This window comes from Schistocerca serialis, chromosome 2 (assembly GCF_023864345.2).
Source record: "Schistocerca serialis cubense isolate TAMUIC-IGC-003099 chromosome 2, iqSchSeri2.2, whole genome shotgun sequence".
In the NCBI taxonomy this organism is placed as follows: domain Eukaryota; kingdom Metazoa; phylum Arthropoda; class Insecta; order Orthoptera; family Acrididae; genus Schistocerca; species Schistocerca serialis.
Genome location: NC_064639.1, coordinates 408,175,274 through 408,197,007, shown reverse-complemented (window position 1 = coordinate 408,197,007; position 21,734 = coordinate 408,175,274). Strand labels below are relative to the sequence as shown.

At 44.9% G+C, this 21,734-nt stretch overlaps 1 non-coding gene across 1 annotated transcript; it reads left to right on the top strand.

The window, feature by feature from the left end:
• Positions 1-2,640: 2,640 nt before the first annotated feature.
• Positions 2,641-2,712, top strand: Trnap-agg (transfer RNA proline (anticodon AGG)). The gene has a single exon. It is a non-coding gene; the product is annotated as a tRNA-Pro (tRNA).
• Positions 2,713-21,734: the final 19,022 nt, after the last annotated feature.

Below are 21,734 nucleotides of genomic sequence, written 5' to 3'. Positions count from 1 at the left end.
TTAGTCACTGTTGGGTTGAATTTTTCCCTTATCAGCTAGAAGAATCAGCATGGGGCACTTTCGTGAAAAGGAAAACAACATTGAAGCTCCAGTTGAATGAAATGAAGTGCTGAGAACCATAAGGGCATAAAGTACACCATTATCGTTTTTAGATTGTAGTATGTATGCATACTCCTGACATTTGTTGGTCTGATGATGAACCAACTTGCTCTATATCTGTAGCCCCACACTATACATATGAACATTAATGAAACGCTGTGTCATCAATTTCATGAATATTCATTTTCATATGGGCCCAAAGCACAAAGCATAATTTTGTTGCCCTGCTCAATTGTAATCTAGGTTTGACAACATAATTTAGTGTCTACATCAGGTACGTAGCCCAAGTATTTTATAATCGGAGGTGTAACGGCAGTTTTATCTGAATCGCCAGCAGCCACAGAATATTCTTAATGAAAATGGTGATAACGAGGACCATGAAGTGTTTCAATAGGTCATAACTGTGTGTGTGTGTGTGTGTGTGTGTGTGTGTGTGTGTGGCATCTAGTATCTGTTCTTTATGTTCTGCTTCAAGTTAATTACAAACTTTACAACTGTCAAAAGACACTATTTTCAACAGTCTTTATACGTAAATTTTGTGAATTAACATTGTTAATAAATACAGTTTAAATATTTATTAATATTTCATAACATAAAGTGAGAATATTATTTTTTCATAGTAATTATGGGACACAGACACTTAACAAAAAAAAAAAAAAAAAAAAAAAAAAAAAAAAAAAAAAAAAAGGAATAGGTTCAGGCGTATGGGGACGATGGTTTGTCTGCAAGTTTGATTTTCAAAAACATTTATTTTTCTCGAAACTTTCTGTGCTTTGAACCTTTATGGTTCTCAGTGCCTCAAATGTATAGAGTTTCTGATGTGGTGCTCACATGTGCCCACGAGGCGTTAATACTGTCGCTAGATGTTTGACCAACTGGTACGTAGGTATGCATATTGCCGTTAAAATATACTGTGGTCGAAGCTTCTCTATGATTTCCTTCTGCAGGGACTAGCGTTGAAGCTCGATCGTCTTCCATTTTACGCTGTTGTCCGGGTTTCCTTTTAACTACCTCTATGCTGTATCCTCGAGTAAGTTGTACATTTTGTGATTTTACTCCGACAGCGGAACTTCCTTCGTCCACAGGCAAAACACCTATTGCAGGATCATTCTGTAGTACTCGAATGGCAGTCCTTTCCGCTTTTAGGATGTGTATCTTCGCTAGAATGGCGGCGCATTTCCCGACATATCCCTTCCCCTCTCTGCTGCACCACCAAGGCTGTACGATTTACCAAAAATTCGCAAATAACTTATCGCTCCACGGCCCATTGCTGCGTGGCCTACAGAGACGCATTGGCTTCAAACTGCAATTTCATTCGCCGTTATCGGTTACCGATGAAGCGTCTCGTAAAGATAAAGGTAGGTATCTGTCTGTCAGTAATGGAGTTAATTAACTGCATTTATCAACACCGAAAAAGATGCAACACGATGTCTATATCTACATACAAAAGCGTAATCTGCAGACCACTGTTAATTGTATGGCAGAGAGTACTTAGCTTTTTAGCAGCATTTCTGTGTCGCTCCCTCGTGAATCAAACCTCTGGGCACTCGGACCGGCATTCTTTGTATTCATTCAGTATCCCTTGTTTTTCCTAGCTGTATCTGGTGCGAGTCTATCACACTAGGGCAACATTCTAAGGTGGGGCACACAGCTGTTTCATAAACAGTCTCGTTTAGAGACTACAAATTCCCAGTATCCTGCCAGTGACCTGAAGCCAACAGCTTACTTTACCTACATCTGAGCCTATGTGATCGTTTCATTATCCATATCAATTATTACATATTTGTAGGAGTTGACTGGTTCCAGCTATGAGTGATACTGTAGTCGTAGGATACTACCTTTCTGTACTTTGTAAAGGGCACACTTTTACGTTTCTGTACATTTAAAGCAAGTTGCAAAACCCTAATCATAGAATGTAGGCTTTCACTGCCGGTATTTGCGTTATTGCTGATATTTGTTTTATGTGCATTACGCTGTAATCCAAGGCATAATTTTCTGCCAATCCTTGTACCACTTTGAAATCTACATGAACAACAAGGATACTAACATACTTCCTTTGAGCACGCCTAAATATATTTCTACATCTGTCGTTGACTGTTTATCGAGGGTAACGGGCTGCGTCCTTCTTAGCAATATGTTGTCAGTCGAGTCACAAATTTTGTTTGTTACGCTATACGACCATAGTTATGTCAATAAATGTTGGTGTGATAAAGAATCAAGTGCTGTTAAGAAGTCAGGGAATGTTTCATACGCTTTAATCCATGGCCTTCAGGATGTTCAGCGAGTTGGGAACCGCACAATTAACGTTTTCGGAGCTCATGCTGGTTGGCATGGGCTGTGCTACACTAGCCGCTCTGTGTCGAAATCTCGCTGATGTCCTTGCAACGTCGATCAACAAGGAGGCCCGGTGTTTCGGATAAGGCGCAGCGTGTCTCTCCGTGTAGCGTGCTTGGCTTTTATCGCCAGTAACACGTGCGGTCGGCCAACCGGACAGAACCGGTTCCGCTGAGAAAACACTCAGCAGAAGCCCACCCACATCGTGGCTCGTTGGTCTAGGGGTATGATTCTCGCTTAGGGTGCGAGAGGTCCCGGGTTCAAATCCCGGACGAGCCCACATTTTATTGAATCATACTTATGTTAAACAATTATCATGTATGTTGCGTATTTCTTCTCGTATACGTATAATCATAAGATACCTTGCGACAGGAAATCTTTGTATGTGGTTTCTTTAACTGTTTAGCCAGGATTGGTCTGACACAGTTGTAATGCTCCAGGCGCTGATGAAAGCGTATTATCGCACGATACTGCACTTCGTTTTGGCCCAGTCTGCCTTCGGCAGGGCAACAGAGCGGACGCGTACGTGTTGACTTTGTGCGGCTCGCGAGCTCGCCTTGTTTACTTTCTGACGGCCGTTGCTTAAGTGCCGGCTTACCTTGTACGATCCATGGCGAACCGTTACCGTAAATCAACACTCCGATTTACTTACTGCAACGATTATGCCCGACCCAAAGCACTTGAGGTGGAGCGTTTTCTGCGAGAGGAAGTGAAGATCCCGGCGACCGATATTATAGGCATACATTTGTCCATCGTGAGCAGCACGGTCTATGTGAAAATCATTAACGACGCGGCGTGCGAACGCATACTACGTGAGACCAAACTGGGGCTCCGCTTCTGTCACGCTGATGGCAATGTGGGAGAGGTAACCGTCGACCACGCAGGCTTAGGTATGCGAACGATACGCATTTTCGAATTGCCATTCGAACTTCCAGCTGAGGAAGTCGTCGCGGCACTACGCCCATACGGCACAGTCCACGGCCACACTGCGGAGAAGTGGACACAGTTTCGGACGTATCCTGTCCTAAACGGGGTCCGACAGGTCACCATAGATCTCCGAAGCCACGTCCCGTCCTACTTACAGATCGGTGGATGCCGTGCCATAATTATATACGATGGCCAGCCTCGGACCTGTTCCGGGTGCGGCAAAGAAGGCCACCTTAGATCCGAATGCCTACAACGGCGTATTACGCAACTTCCAGCTGCCGAAAAACCACCCACGTCGCAACCTACAGTGCTACCGGTGACCTATGCCGCTGCTCTGGTTTCTCCTACCACTTTGCAACGTCGCCCGGTCACCACAAACGACGCCACCAACGAGCCCGACCAGACACTGACGGAGAGCGCCTCGGACGACCCGCCGCCTCGGCCGGCCATTGACGCCGCTCCGAAGATGCCGACGCAACCAGACGCTGACCCTGATCTCGGAAACACGATGGAGATCGACTCGCTCATCGTTCCTACAGCGGCCTTTCTGCCAGAACGACGTGACTCCCTTCCGTCGTCGGACACGGAGGGTCGCACAAGGAAACAACGTTCCCCGAAACGTCGCAAGCGAAGACGTCGCACCGTTTCCGGCCAAGAGGAGACGTTACAAGTCGAGGAGGACGTACCCGTCGACCAGCACGAAGCCTCAGAACCCGCTACTGCTGACGAAAACGTCATGAGCGCGGAGACATCTATCGGTGTGCCTGCGCCCCGTGCTGACGCTGAACTAAATCATGAACGTCTCACAGGCGACACGACACCACGCACAATTACATCTTCTGAAGACACAATGGACGATACACCAGTTTCCGCTTCCACGGCGTGGCACGAGGAGGAGGTCTCGGAGCAGGAGCCGTTACGGGACCCTGCGCCGTCACGGCCGCACCACTAATCATACTCTCCCCAGACTCCCCTGTGGCCCAGCGGGATAACGTTCCGCTGCGACGCCCACACCCTTGCGCGGACGGCGGAGTGGACCAGCCTCCAGCAATCCGACACCAGGCCTACCGGATAGCAACCATCAACACCAACAACATCCGTTCCAGGGTGAAAATCCGCCTTATGCAGGAGATGTTCTGGGCTTCGGATATTGATTTCGCCCTTCTGCAGGAAGTTCACTTGGCTAGTCTCCCGGATATTAATGGCTATACCGCCCACGCCTCCGCGAGTGATCCTATCGGCCGCGGGGTGGCCATCTACGTCCGCCACGGGATTTCTGTGACCGATGTCGCCTTCCTTCCATCAGCTCGGGGCATGGCACTCACTGCCATGGGGACACGCATCGTTAATGTCTACGCTCCCTCAGGCACCGAACGACGGCATGAAAGAGCCCAGTTTTATTCCGAGGAAATCGCTCCCCTGTTTTTGGGGCGTTATGACCATTGCCTACTAGGAGGTGACTTTAACAGCGTTCTGCATCCTAAAGATCAGATTCCCCACTATACTACATGCCAGGAGCTACGTATAGTGGTGCGAGACCTCCTGCTTCACGATACCTGGGAAGTACAACACGGCGACCTTACTGGCCATACCTTTCTTACAAGTCATTCCGCAAGCCGACTAGACAGGATATATGTCTCACAAACTCTTAGATCTGCGATACGGGGCGCCGAACGCTGGCCGCTGGCCTTTTCCGACCATTGCGCTTACATCTGTACGGTCCTCCTTCCGCCGCAATCAGTATGGCGCAGCCGTGCGCCATGGAAACTCAATACCTCACACTTGCATGACCAAGCGTGTCGCCAACAAGTCACTGACACGTGGACAGCCTGCGAACGACGCCTTCCCCGCTACCGCTCGACATTGACATGGTGGTTGGACTGCGCCAAGCCGGCGATCCGGAGGACACTGATGAGATACGGGAAGGACATGGCCGACTGGCATCGCACCACTGTTGACTTCTATTACGCGATTCTCCGAGATCTGGATGCTCAACCGCCAACCCCGGACAACCAGTTGGAACGGCAAAGAACTAAGGCGAAGATAATTGCGCTGGCACGCCGGAAATTGCAAGGGGTCGTGATACGGACGCGGCGCCACGATCACGCGGATTTAGAAATTCCATCCATGCATGATATAGTGTCCGACAACCGAAGGCGTCGTCGGCAGATCATCAGCACTTTGACAACGCCTCATGGAACGCAGGTGACCACTCAGAATGACATCGTCCGCGCATTCGTCGAGCACTGCCGTCGTACTTATAGTGATGACGACGCTGAAACTGCAGCAGACGACTCCATTTTGAATTACGTCACCCGCACCCTCCCCCACACGGAGGCGGATGCTTTGACAGTGGCGGTCACGCTAGACGAAGTCAACAACGCAATCGCCAAAGGTGCAGTCAACAGATCGCCCGGCATTGACGGCTTACCGATTGAGTTTTACCGTACCTTTCGGGACCTCATGGCCCCACGGTGGACGACTATGTATCAAGAACTGATAACATCTGACCAAGCAATCCCACCCGCCTTTGCTGAGGGCATCATTATACCAGTCCACAAACCAGCCCGTGGTTCGATGGTCACGAGTTACAGACCGCTCACCCTCCTCAATGCCGATTACAAGATTTTCGCGCGCTTACTGGCAATGCGGCTCCGAACTACACTCCCTCATATCCTCTCGCCAGAACAAACGACGCCTGGCGGACAGATTAACATACAGACTGCCACAGGGGAATGCCGCGACTTAATTGCGATAGCGGCGGCCTGCAGGCTCCGGGCAGCGGTCGTCGCTATAGACTTCGACAGCGCCTTCGATAAAGTGCGTCATCGTTTCCTGTTTTCGGTGGCAGCCCGAATGGGCATCCCCCCTCCGTTTCTCGACGTCATCCGGCGTCTTTACGACAGCGCCAGTTCACGTGTCCAAGTCAATGGACGTATAGCAGGGCCGGTACCTATCTGCCGTTCGATACGGCAGGGGTGCCCCCTCTCTACCCTCCTGTATGCTATTGCCCTTGAGCCCCTTATTGGGGGCTTGACGACCAAGCTTTCTGGCCTCACCCTACGCCAACACACTTTTCGCTGTCGGGCATATGCTGATGACCTCCTCCTCCTCATTCGCTCCGGCTCTGAGATTCGGGATGTCCTCGACTTGATTACCCGTTATGGGGCTGCCGCTGGCAGTGCCATGAATGTCGCCAAATCTTCTGCAATGCACATTGGACGAGGCCTCCAGGAGGGTGAAGTGGCACCACTGCCGCTTGTGCGGACTTTCCGGTACCTGGGCATTACCTTCACCCCCACGGTCACACGCACGGCGGCAACGAATTTCCGTCGCCTGTTACACGTCATCCGCAACGACGTCCGTCAGAACCTCTTGCGCCGCCAGGACACACTTCAAAGGGTTGCGTTTATTAATCTTTATGTGGCATCAAAATTGGTTCACATCGCGCAAGTTCTCCCTCTGCCAACTGCAATTGGGCACAACCTTCAGGCGGCTTTTGGCTATTACCTCACGGCTGGTTCAATGTTTAAAGTCCGTTATGAGACACTTACCCTGCCCACACGGTATGGTGGCGTCGGGCTCGTCAATGTCCGTATGCGATCTGCAGCCTTGTACATGAGTACCATGAGAAAACAGTGGATGGGCCAGGGTACATCTCTAACACGCAGCTTGCTTGAGGTCCTCCTACCAGCTTCCACCTCACCACCAGTGTCTGTCGGCCATATCGTGCCTCATTTGTCCCATCTTTCGACCTTTTTCGTCGACTACAGTTATATACATACCAGTCTCCCAGATACACGCCCACCTAGGACTAAGGATTTTTACAGCCTGTTGCTGCGCTGTGTTCCCCGGAATGTGATGGAGACCAAACACCCCTCCATACAGTGGCCCATAGTGTGGACTACCGTCCACCAGCCCTTCCTCCCTACGAACGTCCGGGCGCTGTGGTATCACATAGTCAACAGGAAATTTGCCACGAAGCAGCGCCTGCACAACATTGGCTTGTCAGAATCCCCTCTTTGTCTCCTTTGCCAGCAACTGGACACTGATGAACACCGTCTGACATGCGCCTCATTGCAAGATGTATGGCGCTTCGTGCAGCAAATCATTGCCTGCTATCTCCGGGTGCCACCAGACACAGTCGAGCCTCGAATGTTTCTATACCCGGAGGACCGACATTTTCCCGCCGCCAAATGTCATGCTATTACGTGGGTCAAAGGATGGGCGGTCGCTTATCTCTTTAATGAGGGACCTAAATCCCGCCTCGACTTCTGGACCTATTTACGAACAGCCCATGCAGCTCTCGAAAACACGCCACGTTACCGAACATTATTTGCTAACTATCTTCGAGCGGTCCTTGTTAGACCTCCACTGAGTTGGGGGGTGCCTGGCACAGAGGGCACCCACCCCTCCTCCCCCGGCGGTGTCTGAGTTTCAACCGCCTACGATCTATTCTACTTCTGACCTCCGCGGATGGGAGAGCGCGTCGCAGATTGCGCGGATTTTATTTCTTTTTGCTTTTCCTTTTTCCTCTCTTTTTCTTTACCTAGCATTTATATTTCTTTTATCTTTCGCATATGAGTTTCCCATAATTTCATGCTACTAGTGAATATTACAAAAACACATGCAAATAAATAAATAACAACGCCTTCCACTACTGTTGATTCCAGTTTCTCCCACTTCCCTAAGCACCACAGGCTCGGTGGTGGTGCGGGGGACACTGTGGCCAGGCCTCAGGTTTCGACCCCTGCCCGCTTTGCCCCCCGAGCCCCCACCGGTCCACTGTGATAATTAATTTATAAAATACAAAAAAAAAAAAAAAAAAAAAAAAAAAAAAAAAAAAAAAAGTATGATTCTCGCTTAGGGTGCGAGAGGTCCCGGGTTCAAATCCCGGACGAGCCCACTTTTTATTGAATCATACTTATGTTAAACAATTATCGTGTATGTTGCGTATTTATTCTCGTATACGTATAATCATAAGATACCTTGCGACAGGAAATCTTTGTATGTGGTTTCTTTAACTGTTTAGCCAGGATTGGTCTGACACAGTTGTAATGCTCCAGGCGCTGATGAAAGCGTATTATCGCACGATACTGCACTTCGTTTTGGCTCCTCTGCGGTGTGCTACGGTACTGCGATACGTGGATTTAGGGGAGAGGTAGAAGTAGAGAGATAGATAGATAGATAGAGAGAGAGAGAGAGAGAGAGAAACGGATGTTAGAAGTAACAGAGAGATGAGAGGAAGTTGATGCGTTAGAGGAAGAAGACACCGCCAGTATGGGTAAACTAGAAGCTACTTCGTAACTTCTGGTTTCAGGAACAGCATGGTTTTATTACAGAACGTTGTCGAACGAGCAGAGCTACCTTTCCTTCTCTGAGACCGTTTTGTTTCTGTTTTGTTAAGCATTTACATGTTGTTACAATCTGTTACTGTATATCTACTGCATGACCTATCGTTGATTCAATATCCAGGATGATTCAAAATGAGCATACGGGTTTCAAGACTCTGTAGTGTTTATTACATTCAACTCGCAATTATAAATGGTACGTCAAATGAAAGAGCAACTAAAACAGTTTTTATGACAAGAGTTCAATGTGAGCACCATTCGCCGCACATCGAATCGACGGGCTTGTTCAAAAATCTTGATCAGTGTGTCTGGAGTAATTGTTGCAAGAATACTGTTTCTAAAGTCGGGTTGCCCAATTCCTTGCGGAGGCTCATACACGTGATCCTTTATGAACCCCCAAAGGCAGAAATTGCGTGGTGTCGGATCGTGTGTGAACATGGAGGTCATGCAAAACAAGCTCTGTCATCCGGCCCCTTGCTGCATACGGGGGTCGGGTACGACGTCGTTGCGTGTGTTCACATTTCCACTTTGATGAAATGTCGATTCGTCACTGAAGACGACACGATCCAGTCAATCTTCATCGTCATGCAGCAACATTTCGTTTGCAAAGTTGGCATGGAAACTCTAGTGTGTATGCTTTACAGGTTGTAACAACTGGAAACAATAAGGGCGTAGTTGTAAGTGTATTCTTCAAAGTCTCTATACACATGTCACTGAAAGTACTAATTCACGACTCGCTTTCCGAACTTATTTCTTGGGGCTTAGCGTGCAAGACTCTCACTGCTTCAACCCATTCTTCAGTCACTCTTGCTCGTTCCATATTCTTCCCTTTGCTTAAACAAAACTTTTTCAGTTTGCTCTTTCATTTGATGCGTTATTTATAATCGTAAGTTCAATAGAATAACCGCTACAAAGCGTTAAAATCCGTAAATTCATTTGGTACACTCTTATATTGTCTTCTCACATTTTTCCCCCGTAGGTACTTCGAGTGAAGTCGATCGGCGTATTTAAAGTTTTCTTCTTTCCTCACTGTACAGAGTATCCCCAATATACAGTGAGAGTCTCTAAGTTTTGTGTCTCACCGTATGTACAAGAGTTGCGGTTCGGGGACGGTACACAAGAGTAGTTTTGGATTATATTTTCAATAAATGTGTGGTCGATACGTATCTAATAAAACCACCCACATTTTAACTACTATTCCAAGCAGCCTTCACAAGGTGACTCATGCCAGTAAGACGTTCAATTGGAAGTTGAACGAGGAGCTGGTTTCAGGGTTCTCGTAAACTGTAAGTCGTATCCAGAATGAGATTTTCACTCTGCAGCGGAGTGTGCACTGATATGAAACTTCCTGGCAGATTAAAACTATGTGCCGGATCGAGACTCGAACTCGGGACCTTTGCCTTTCGCGGGCAATTGTTCTACCAACTGAGCTACCCAAGTACGACTCACGCCCCGTCCTCACAGCTTTACTTCTGCCAGTACCTCGCCTCCTACCTTCCAAACTTTACAGAAGCTCTCCTGCGGTTCGCATCGACGCCACGTAGAATATCAGCGAAGATTTTTAGGGAGCAGCGATTCTAGAGACCCTTACTCCTCCAACTCCTGGAATCAAAGTGCGAGGGGTTACTGGATGTGACTGATTTGGTAATTTTTGAAGGGCAGTGAATGCTCGCCAGTATGTCGTAAGAATGATAAACACTGTTGCTATACCCTTCATGACTGTGGTACCAAATGACGTGCTACAGCAACAGCAGCATCATGTAAGATCCCATAGATGCCTTGACAATCATGAATTGGATTCACGTTTTGTGAATATGTATTAGCGTCAGCTACTTCTGACAAGTGAAAATTCTTGTTGTATTAAATGCAGTTATTGCATAAAGACAGACACTGTCGCTGTTAATGATTTAATCAGGCCTGGCAGGGCTTAAATGACGATACAAGAAATAACATTTGTTTTCCTATGCTTAGTATCACGATTGCGTGAGCATTTGGTCTGTGGTTATGTGACATCGGAGGTTTCGACCCGCATTGGGTGTAACGGCCTAATTCCTGAAATATATTTGTATCTTGCCTATCATCTTGAGAGGCGGTATATGTGTACTGTAGAGCATGTTTGGCCAACCTTGTATAAATTTATGCAAGATTGCATTTCCAGAATGAGATTTTTCACTCTGCAGCGGAGTGTGCGCTGATATGAAACTTCCTGGCAGATTAAAACTGTGTGCCCGACCGAGACTCGAACTCGGAAGGTAGGAGACGAGGTACTGGCAGAAGTAAAGCTGTGAGTACGGGGCGTGAGTCGTGCTTTGGTAGCTCATTTGGTAGAGCACTTGCCCGCGAAAGGCAAAGGTCCCGAGTTCGAGTCTCGGTCGGGCACACAGTTTTAATCAGCAGGAAGTTTCAAGATTGCATTTCATAGACTTTTATTTAAATAGTCATTTTAGTATACAAAGTTGCCACCCTTCCACCGTAAGACTTTTCTTAGAAGTTAAAATCAAGTTGCACTTTGGGTGGCAAGTTAATCTTTTAATTTGAGTGTTTTGTACCATTTCCATCCCTCCTACAGGGTGCATAGTTGGTGTGCTTGTGTGAAATGTTAAAAGTTTTACTTTAAGGTAATCTGATGTGTTGCAGATTTGCACCTGTGTAGTCTTTCAGAGGATGTTGTGAGCGGTCCTCAGCCCGAAAACTCATAAACTCAAAAATTTGTTTCTTTCTGCTTCTGAATAAATTGTAACTTGATATTTAGAGGGTGCTTTCTGCTTATAATTTTAAATCTGCTTTAAAAAAAAAAAAGAAAAAAAAAAGCCCTTAGGAATGAAATTCCCATTTGTTAAAAGCAATTTCATTTTGATTTCATCAGTTACTCTCTGGCAACTACTTCCATGCTCACATAGTGTGATTAAATGTGTTAATGTTCTTGATGAATCGCTAGTAAATAAAGTAAATTCTTAAGAAAAGGTTTTGAAAGTAAATTCACGGTTCAGGGTGTGTGCTCGGATAGCCGAAGTGGTTAAGGCAACCGCTGATGACAAGTGGGAAGTCCGCGTTCGAGTCCCAGTCCGGTACAAATTTTCATTTGTCACGAGTAGCTGACGCTAATACATGTTCACAAAATGTGAGTCCATTTCATGATTTCCACAGCTGCAATTCTTCAGAGACAGTTTCTGTTCCTCCAGGCGTGAAGGCACGTATTGCAATTATTGCAGTTCCTGCATAAACACAGACACTGTCGCCACTTATGCCTTTAGGAATGTTCGGGTCCCTGAATGGCACGGCCAATTCCATAGTTTCTGACCCTTAGAGCATGTCAAGGCTGCGATGAGAGTAAGTATATTCTTGTACGAGCTTCAGGATAGCAATCATCATAAACTGACACAGCATGTGTTTCAGAAATCGGAAGAAATTTTTCAAGATGGCTTTAGGATGTTTTGTACTTCCATGCCTCAACGAAGAAAAGAGTAATCGTGTACGTGCAAGATATACCTCATACTAATGTTGAAGACAGACACCAGTTCAGAAAGGAAATGAAATGAGCGTATGGCATTGTTGGCCTGGAGGCCCCATCCGGAGAAGTGCGGCTGCCGAGTGCAAGTGTTACTTCAGTCGACGCCACATTGGGCGACTTGCGCGCCGGTGATGAGTTTGAAATGATGATAAGGTCAACACAACACACGGTCCACGATCGGAGAAAAATCTCCAGCCCGACCAGGAATCGAACCCGGGCCCGCTGCATGGGAGGGTTACCACGTTACCACCCTGCTAAGCAAACGGACACGAGTTCCGAAGGGAATAGAGAGCTTTAAATACATAATGTCCGTTACATGATGAACCTCTCCACAAAGTTTAATAACTTGTACTTTATGGTTGTAGAACTTTCCATTTCCGTCAGTGTATTTTTAAACTACGTTGTTTACATAATCTGACGTAACTTTCTAAAATCCGAAGTCTACTTGACATGTGAGAAAATGTAATAAATTTAAATCATGTTGCGGCGTGGCGGGTTAAAAGGCTCGTAACTGCGTACTGCGTAACTGACTCTCGGCGTACTGTCAATGACTTACAAATATTCCACCTACCTTAGCACAGCGTCTAGTCACCAACCCGCTTCTCTGCAACGTAGATAATATTCAGACGATGTTAAAAGCAGCGTCGCAAAAAAGAAATCGTCAATACTTACGTTAGCACAGTCCGCATTATTTCTGTAACTAAAAGTCCTGTAATCTCTTGTAACAAAATTCGGGTGGAGGGCGACTGCTTCATCTTTTTAGAAAAAATGTCAAGATACGGGAAAGAATTCTTTATTGCCTTTAGAAGCAAAACTAAACAGCCGGCCTTTTAAACTAACAGCTAATATCACTGTCCTCCTTCCACAGTCCACACCATTTAGTACACACGCAAGACTGCCTGAAATGTGCTAAAGTCCAAGCCGAATTATACGTAATTTTACAGTCAATACTCCGCTACAACATGTGAGTTTCACACTCGGTCCTTTTCAGTGGATTTCTTTATCAGAAATTGCTCGCCAAAAATGTTCCGTTATTGAATACTGTCCATGCCACGCGGAATTTCACTACACAAAGGCCAAGAGTTCACACGCGTTTATCTCACCAACAAATTACTTCACAAAGCTTAAAATTTCACGATATGTCCATAAATGCACATGCTTTCACGGCGTTATAAACCAAACGCGAAATAACACTGTATTCTTCATTTTACATATAACTTTTCCGGACACGTCCAACATGACCTGCTCGTCCGACAGCGAGCCTACGACTGCCTCTATGCCGTTGCTCACAGCGTGTATACTACTTGACAGGACACGGGAAAGACTTCACTGTGATTGGCTGATCAAATGAACAGCCAGTCAGATCAATCTTTCAAGACAATATTCGCCCCTAAACTGTTTTACTCCAGTCAACATTCACAGATGCATTTACGTCATTTCATGCTGCAAATATTAATAAAATGTTCCATCGAACCAAACCAAACATAAAATAGTCTTGAAAAGACTTCAGAAAAACATCACTCTACAAATAACTATTCTGACTGCCTTCTTACAAAACCAAACACGTCATCAGCAAATAAGGGGAATTACAGCTTTCGTTAGCCGGCCGAAGTGGCCGCGCGGTTAAAGGCGCTGCAGTCTGGAACCGGAAGACCGCCACGGTCGCAGGTTCGAATCCTGCCTCGGGCATGGATGTTTGTGATGTCCTTAGGTTAGTTAGGTTTAACTAGTTCTGAGTTCTAGGGGACTAATGACCTCAGCAGTTGAGTCCCATAGTGCTCAGCGCCATTTGAACCATTTGAACAGCTTTCGTTGCAACAGCTTGTTGCACACTTTCAGATGACCAAGTTACATAATGTTTAACAGGAGATAATATTGAATCTTTACGTATGTCCCGCATACACTCTCTTATTTACTCTCATTTACTCACACAATAAAACAGATAGTTATTAAATGAATACGAATTCTTACCGAATTCTCTATTACGAAAACGAAAAATAGTAAAATTCAAACATACTGACCTAACATTTTGTGAACTTCAGTAATGATTCTAACTGATAGGAAAGGATAAACTGTTATGCATCCGAACTGACTTTAATCTTACTAGTGTCGTGTTTTTGGTATTTCAGGTAATTTTCTCTAATTCTGAAAATACCCCAGCCAGAAAGCTGACATTTTGCAACCAGCTTCTTTTTAATAACAAGAGGCTACATATTAAGTTTTATCAAAATTGAATAATATTTAGTATCGTTTATTTAGATTCTTGGGCGCTTGAATATTCTGTCACTGGAACTGACACATGTAGCACTTCCCACGACAGGTTCAAGTGAATCACGCCGAGATACAAGCGGCTGTCACCGCCACCGGCTCCTAGCTACTAGCCCGTACTGCATGGAAACACTATTGCGGATTGACTCGCGACGTTACAATGTGAAACATAATGTTAAGCGTTATGGTGGTAATTTTCGTAGAGTGCATGATCCTATAATTCACCTTTTTATTGTGTATTCAAGGGCACAATTTAAGTAAACTTGGTTCTGGAGATAAATTGTAATGAAAACCATACTGAAAAATACACAAATCACAGTCGTTTTCTTAAATTTTCTTGAAACGACGTGGAACAAGCAGATTGTGCCGAATGATGCCTTCTCTGTTACTGTCTTATTGCCTCTGATTACTGAACGTAAAATGTCACTTTAGTGGGGTACTTGATGTGAATGAACATAATATAACATTATTATGTATTTGAAATTTCAGTCTTATAGACTGCTAGTACGGGAGTTCATTGATAAGGCATTAGTCTGAAACGAGGGCGTGTTGGTTTACAGGACGTGCATATTTACTTACGCATTTGCAGAAAATACAAAAATAAAAGTTAATTAATAATCAATATGTCGTGGTCATATGTCTTGGTACATGTAAAAAAGGCACCATTTTTAAATGTTTCACGCGACACGCTAGACAGACAATTAAAGTGCTGCTACGTTTAGGCGCTTTAGTAATAATATTTAGAAGCTATTACTCGCAGTCCCGTTGAAACAGGAAGAGATTTTTCTTCCACGAGATACGTGAAAGAAACGGTGCGGAGTTATCAGCTACCTACATCCACCTTTCGGGCAAGAGTGGCGGCAAACACTGAGCTGTCTGAAGTTTGTTGCGGTAACTTGGCAGCCCTGCTGAGCGCGAACTTGTTCTAATGAAATAACAACTTGAGGTGGCCCCCTGTATCAGAGACGACAGCGGGAGGGATAAGGGGAAGGAAAACCTGGCGAAACTTGACAAACAGAGAGCTTATTGAATTATAACTGAAATATGAGTAGCAATAACTGAGAGGTTACGTAGCGAAGGGACCCGTCGACAGCAGGAGACGCCCGTAATGGAAGGTCAGGGGGATGCAGTTGCCGATTTGTGACGTCAGTTCGTTAATCTTTCGTTTACCGAAATGGTTTGCCTTACGACTGAAACACTGGGGAAACATTTTATTTAATGCGCACTCATTTGAGCACAATTAGAACGACAATCTTTGAAGGGACAACTTTTCGCTGAGAGTTTCTGTGAAACTTCGCAAATTTACTGTTTCTTTAAGTGTAGATTCTTACATCTGTGACACACTATATTTGCCTAAAATGATGTTGAATTATTTATTGGTGCACCTAAAGACTCTTAAAAAGTGTGTGAACGGACATTTTGGTAATGAAGATTGTCCGATACACGGTCAGTACGGACTGAAAAAAAATGTTGTTGTTGTGAAACACAGTTAGCTCTTTATTCTTACGAAGTAATAATGCTGTCGACAGCATATCTCAAACTGATTACATATTTCCAAATTTCCAAATGTCTTTTCATACCGTTCCTCACTAGCAGCTTCTGATCTAATTGCGTGCCTATGGAGTATCGCTTCATCTGTGCGACAGTATTCGTGATGTCATGTCAGAAAGGTTCGCGATAACTGACGGAATGTCATCGTGTAAAACAGAAGTAATATATTGCCTCCTGACCTACAAAAATGATTTAGGAGACAATCTGAGCACACTCCTAAGGTCGTTTGCGAATGATACAGTCATTTGCCATCTATTAAAGTCATCAGAAAATCAAAACCAATTCCTAATGTTTCAGACAAAATATCTGTACGGAGCGAAACTTGTCAGTGGACCGTAAATCACGAAAAGTGTGAGGTCATCCACAGGAGTACTAAGTGGAACCTGTTAAATTTCGGTCACACGACACATCAGATAAATCTAAAGGCAGTCAGTTCAATTAAATACCTACGAATTACAGTAACGAATAACTTAAATTTTAACGGTCGGAGAGATATTGTTACTGGTAAGGCAAACCAAAAAACTGCGTTTTAATATCAGAACACTTACAAAATGCATCAGAAGTACTAAAGAGACAGTCTACACCATGGTTGTCCGTCCTCCGCTAGAGTATTACTGTGCAGCAAGCAGAAAGTATTGACGGAGGATGTCGAAAAAGTCCAGTGAAGGGCAATTTGTTTTGTATCATTGTGAAATAGAGGAGAGAGTGTCGCGGATATGATATGCGATTAGGGGTGACAATCATTAAACCAAAGTCGCGACAAGGACTTTTCGCGAAATTTCAGTCTCCAACGTTCTACTCCGAACGCAATAATATTTTGTCGACAACCAAATGCAGTGGGAGAAACGATCATTGTAATAAAATAAAAAAATCATAGGTCGCACGGAAATATTTAAGTGCTTGCTTTGTCCGCGCGGTGTTGGAGAGTGTCTGATGTAAGGAATTATTATTATTATTATTATTATTATTATTATTATTAAGCATCAGATTGAGGAGGGGAAGCAAAATATACTTTCATGGCTCCCTTTCCCGTTTAGAAAGTGTCGCTTTGTGCGAACGATGTGCGGTTGGAGAAGTAAAGTATGCTAAGAAATTCCCAGACGTCAGTCGCACTGAAAATGTACCTAAGATGGTTCAAATGGCTCTGAGCACTATGGGACTTAACATCTATGGTCATCAGTCCCCTAGAAATTATAACTACTTAAACCTAACTAACCTAAGGACACCACACACATCCATGCTCGCGGCAGGATTCGAACCGGCTACCGTAGCAGTCGCGCGGTTCCGGACTGAGCGCCTAGAACCGCGAGACCACCGCGGCCGGCAAAATGTACCTAAGGGCCAGTTTGAAAGTGAGTTTGAAGAATATTACAATGGAGTAATATAAGTAGTATGTTAACGTCGGCCTCGACTGTTCTGTCCGCACAATGACACGTTGGGCACGGTTGGCTCCGTAAAAATAACTTGGCACATAGAAAATTTAGAGTAATTGACACTATAATTACGAACTTGACATTAAGTCCATATAACATGTTAACTCTTACGTCAATAACAATGACAGAGCTTGAGTGGTTTGAAAAGTTTAGAAATCACGTAGAAATGTCCATTCATTAACCACTCTGCGTTTTTCACACATGCTAGTCCCACATGCAAAAAATGAAAGTATTTATCTGTCTAATAATGACGCCTACGTAATGGTGCGTCCGTATTATACAGGAGATAAAAAGAGAGTGACATCGCCCAGCAGTGGATGATGGGTTGCGCGCTTGTTTTTTGTAATATTCAAATGTCTTCAGAGACTGTCTTTAATATCGAGGCTTTTACATGCGCGTTGAATTAGTCTATAGTTTCTTAGGGGCGTCGGTATAGCTGGATTCATTCTCCTTGTAAATCGTCAAAATACATAATTACAGTGCGTAGTTTAATATTATACATTGACAAATAACTGGGTCTTGGCCTCTTTCGTTACTCAAATCAGTGTTTTGTGTGACGAGATGTGGCGGTGCGAAAATACAACATCTCGTCGCCTCTCTTGTGGAGAGCGAGAACTCCTACTGGATTCTCGTGATCCACAAGTGGAACGGTAGAGAAATAGTCTGATGGTGGTTCGATGTACATTGTGCCAGTACCTTAAGTGTGAATTGCAGAGTAGTCACGTAGACTTAGATGAAAGAGGACGTGCTTAAAAGTAATGCTTCCGAAATTTTTGTGGGAAAACTTACGAAAATTTTCTAATAAAACAAATATTATTAACATTCTGCGTCTTTATTCTTTATGTCTATATATTTACAGCCCTCTACCGCAAGAGGGCTCCGAATTATAGAGTATAACATGACGGGGTGTAACGTAACTATAACAGTGCGTGAAAAACAGCGTGCTGCAATCGAGTTTCAAGTTCGAAGAGTACTTCAATACATGGAGCACACTTTCCTTCAACATGACAATGCCTCACCACACACTGAGCGCTGCGAAATCTGCATTAATCCTACGCGTTGGGTTCACTGTCATCATTCATCCCTGCACCCAGTCCCGACCTAGTCCCATCAGATTTTCATCTGTTTCCGAAACTTAAAAGATCACCTTCGACTACTTCATTTTGATAGCGATGACGCGGTGCAGTAGAGGTGAAGTTATTGCTCCACAGCAGTCAAACATTCTATAGTGACGCCATCAGCAAATTGATTTCTCGTTTGGAGGGCAGTAAATATGTAGACATGAAAAACAAATATGTACAACATTTATAAGTTTCTTTCATTTATAAACATGTAAGAGTTTTCAAGTAACTAATTCGGAGGCATTGCTTTTCAACCCGCTATTTTATGTCTGCAAGGAGAACTTATGCACATGAACTCATAATTGTAAAACTTGATTGCTTACATAGCTTTATTGTACAGTTAAAGATAAAAAACAAACATACTCAAAGCGACGAAACAAAATAATAAAGCCACAATGATTACGCTCTTTCCATTTCTTGTGACGTGTGCATAATCTGTGTACACACGGAATAAGGTGCTTTTTGTATTCTTATGAGATGACAACATAGCTGAAGATACTAGTTAGTGATTGTCCTTGATGAATACACACACACACACACACACACACACACACACACACACGGGAAAATAATTGAGTGAGGTAGCACAGTGGAGATGCATTTGGGATGATGGAGGTTCAAATTCCACCCTGCCATACAGAGTTAGGTTGTTTTCCGTGCAACGATAAATAGATCACGGCAAACGACCGGAAGGTTGTTTGTAAAGGACGTGGGCGATATGCTGCCCCATCTTCCCTAAACACGAGCTTGTGCTCCGTTTCTGATGACCTCGTCGTCGACTAGACCTTAAACTCTAATCTTCCTTCCCTCCTTACTTACACTACTGAACGAGCTGTTGACAGCCGGAACACATTCTTTCAGTTCCTTGTAGATGAATCATCCATCTATGCATTCAACAAAAACTGCTCTCAAAATTACTGTTAGAGAAATCCAGCTGGCCATCCGAAATTTTTCATTTGTTACAGTCAAGTGCTTCACATAGTATACTTACCCGATCACCTAACTGAAAGTTTAGATTACGAGGGATATCCGGTAGCCGACCGTTGTGACCGAACGGTTCTAGGCGCTTCAGTCCGGAACTGCGATGCTGCTACGGTCGCAGGTTCGAATCCTGCCCCGGGCATGGATGTGTGTGATGTCCTTAGATTAATTAGGTTTAAGTAGTTCTAAGTCTAGTGGACTGATGACCTCAGATGTTAAGTCCCATAGTGCTTAGAGCCATTTGAACCATTTTTTTTTAATATCCGGAAAGTAAGTTCCGATCAGTCAAGAAATGGAAACCACTGTGAAAACCTAATAAAGCTTTGCACGTATGTGTTCTACAGCGTCTCTAGTACGCCTGTCTGTTAAATCACTTCGCTCTTTTCAGTTCTGATCGCATGGTGAGCACATAGATATGCGTAGAAAATAGTGTCTCCCGCCAAGTATGAGGTCCTGTTGAGAGATTTCGCCTGATGTTATTCAGTCCACTTTACAGAACTGTCATACGGTTCCTACTTTGTGACAATACTCGGTCGCAATCTGCAGGGACAATGAAAATGCTCCTGCAGCGTTTTCGATGGGATGTGTTTGATCACCTGCACTACAGTCCGTAATTGGCTCCCTCGTGTTTCATCTCTGCTCACATAAACTACTGGCTATGAAGACAAAATTTTCGCACTAACAACCAGCTGTAGACGAGCGTAGATAATTGGCGGGAAGCACAGGCGGCTGCCTTCTTTCACGACGGTATTGGAAAATTGGTACAACGCTACGACAAATGTCTAAGTCGTAGTGGTGACTATGTAGAGCAGTGACTGGAAGCTGTAGCTAACTGTTGCAGATAAAATACTTCTGATTTTCAAAGTGGTTTCCATTTCGCGATCAATCGGACCGTACTTTCCTAATAGCCCTAGTATATCTCAGGACAAACAAAACTCATAGGCTGGTACTTTCACACAGTTTTTACAATGTCCGATTATAAATTCATCGAGCTACACAGGCGCTCTGGTGGCCAAAGTTTAGTGAAGTTACTCTGACAAGAAGCTACACTGAGGGGACCGAGGTCATGGGATAGAGATGTGAACGTATGTAGATGACGGTAGTATCTCGTATTTAAGGTATGAAAGACCATTGTATTGGCGGAGCTGTCATTTGTTATCAGGTGATTCATGTGAAAAGGTTTCCGACGTCATGATGGCCGCTCGAGTTGACAGACTTCGAACGGGGAGTGGTAGTTGGAGCTAGGCACATGGGCACTCGATTTCCGAGATCGTTAGGGAATTCAATATTCCGAGATCCACAATGTAAGAGTTAGCGAAGAATGCCACATTTCAGGCATTACCTCTCACCACAGACAACGCAGCAGCCGACGGCCTTCACTTAACGACCGAGAGCAGCGGTGTTTGCGTAGAGTTGTCAGTGCTAACAGACAAGCGACACTGCGTGCAATAGCTGCAGAAATCAATGTGGAACGTACGACGGACGCATACGTTGGGACAGTGCAGCGAAATTTTGCGTTAATAGGCTGTGGCAGAAGACGACCAATACGAGTGCCTTTGCTAACGTCAAGGCAACGCCTACAGCGCCTTTTCTGGCTCGTGAATCGGTTGGACCCTAGAAAACTGGTCATAAGAGCCGAAATTTCAGTTGGCAAGACCTGACGGCATACTCAGAGAGTGGCGCAGACCCCACGAAGCCATGGACCCGAGTTGTCGACAAGACACTGTGCAAGCTGGTGGTGGCTCCATAATGGTGTGGGATGTGTTTCCATGGGATGGACTGGGTCCTCTGGTCCAACTGTACAGATCATTCACTAGAAATGGTTATGTTCGGTACTCGGAGACCATTTTCAGCTAGATCTCCCAACTAGAATCCTAAATAACATTGAAGGGACAAAATCCTGCACAGTCAACGCTTTCGGAATTATGTACGGCTATGGAGGCAGCATGGCTCAGAATTTATGCAGGTGACTTCCTACGACTTGTTGAGTCCACGTCACGACGAGCTACTGTACTACTCGGGGCAAAAGGAAGTCCGACACGATATTAGGAGGTATCCCATGACTTTTGTCACCTCAGTGTATACTTCCCATGGTTGTTCTTCAGATGTCCACTGATGGTAACAGTAAGTCTGGAGGAATGTTGGTTAGTCGCCATTC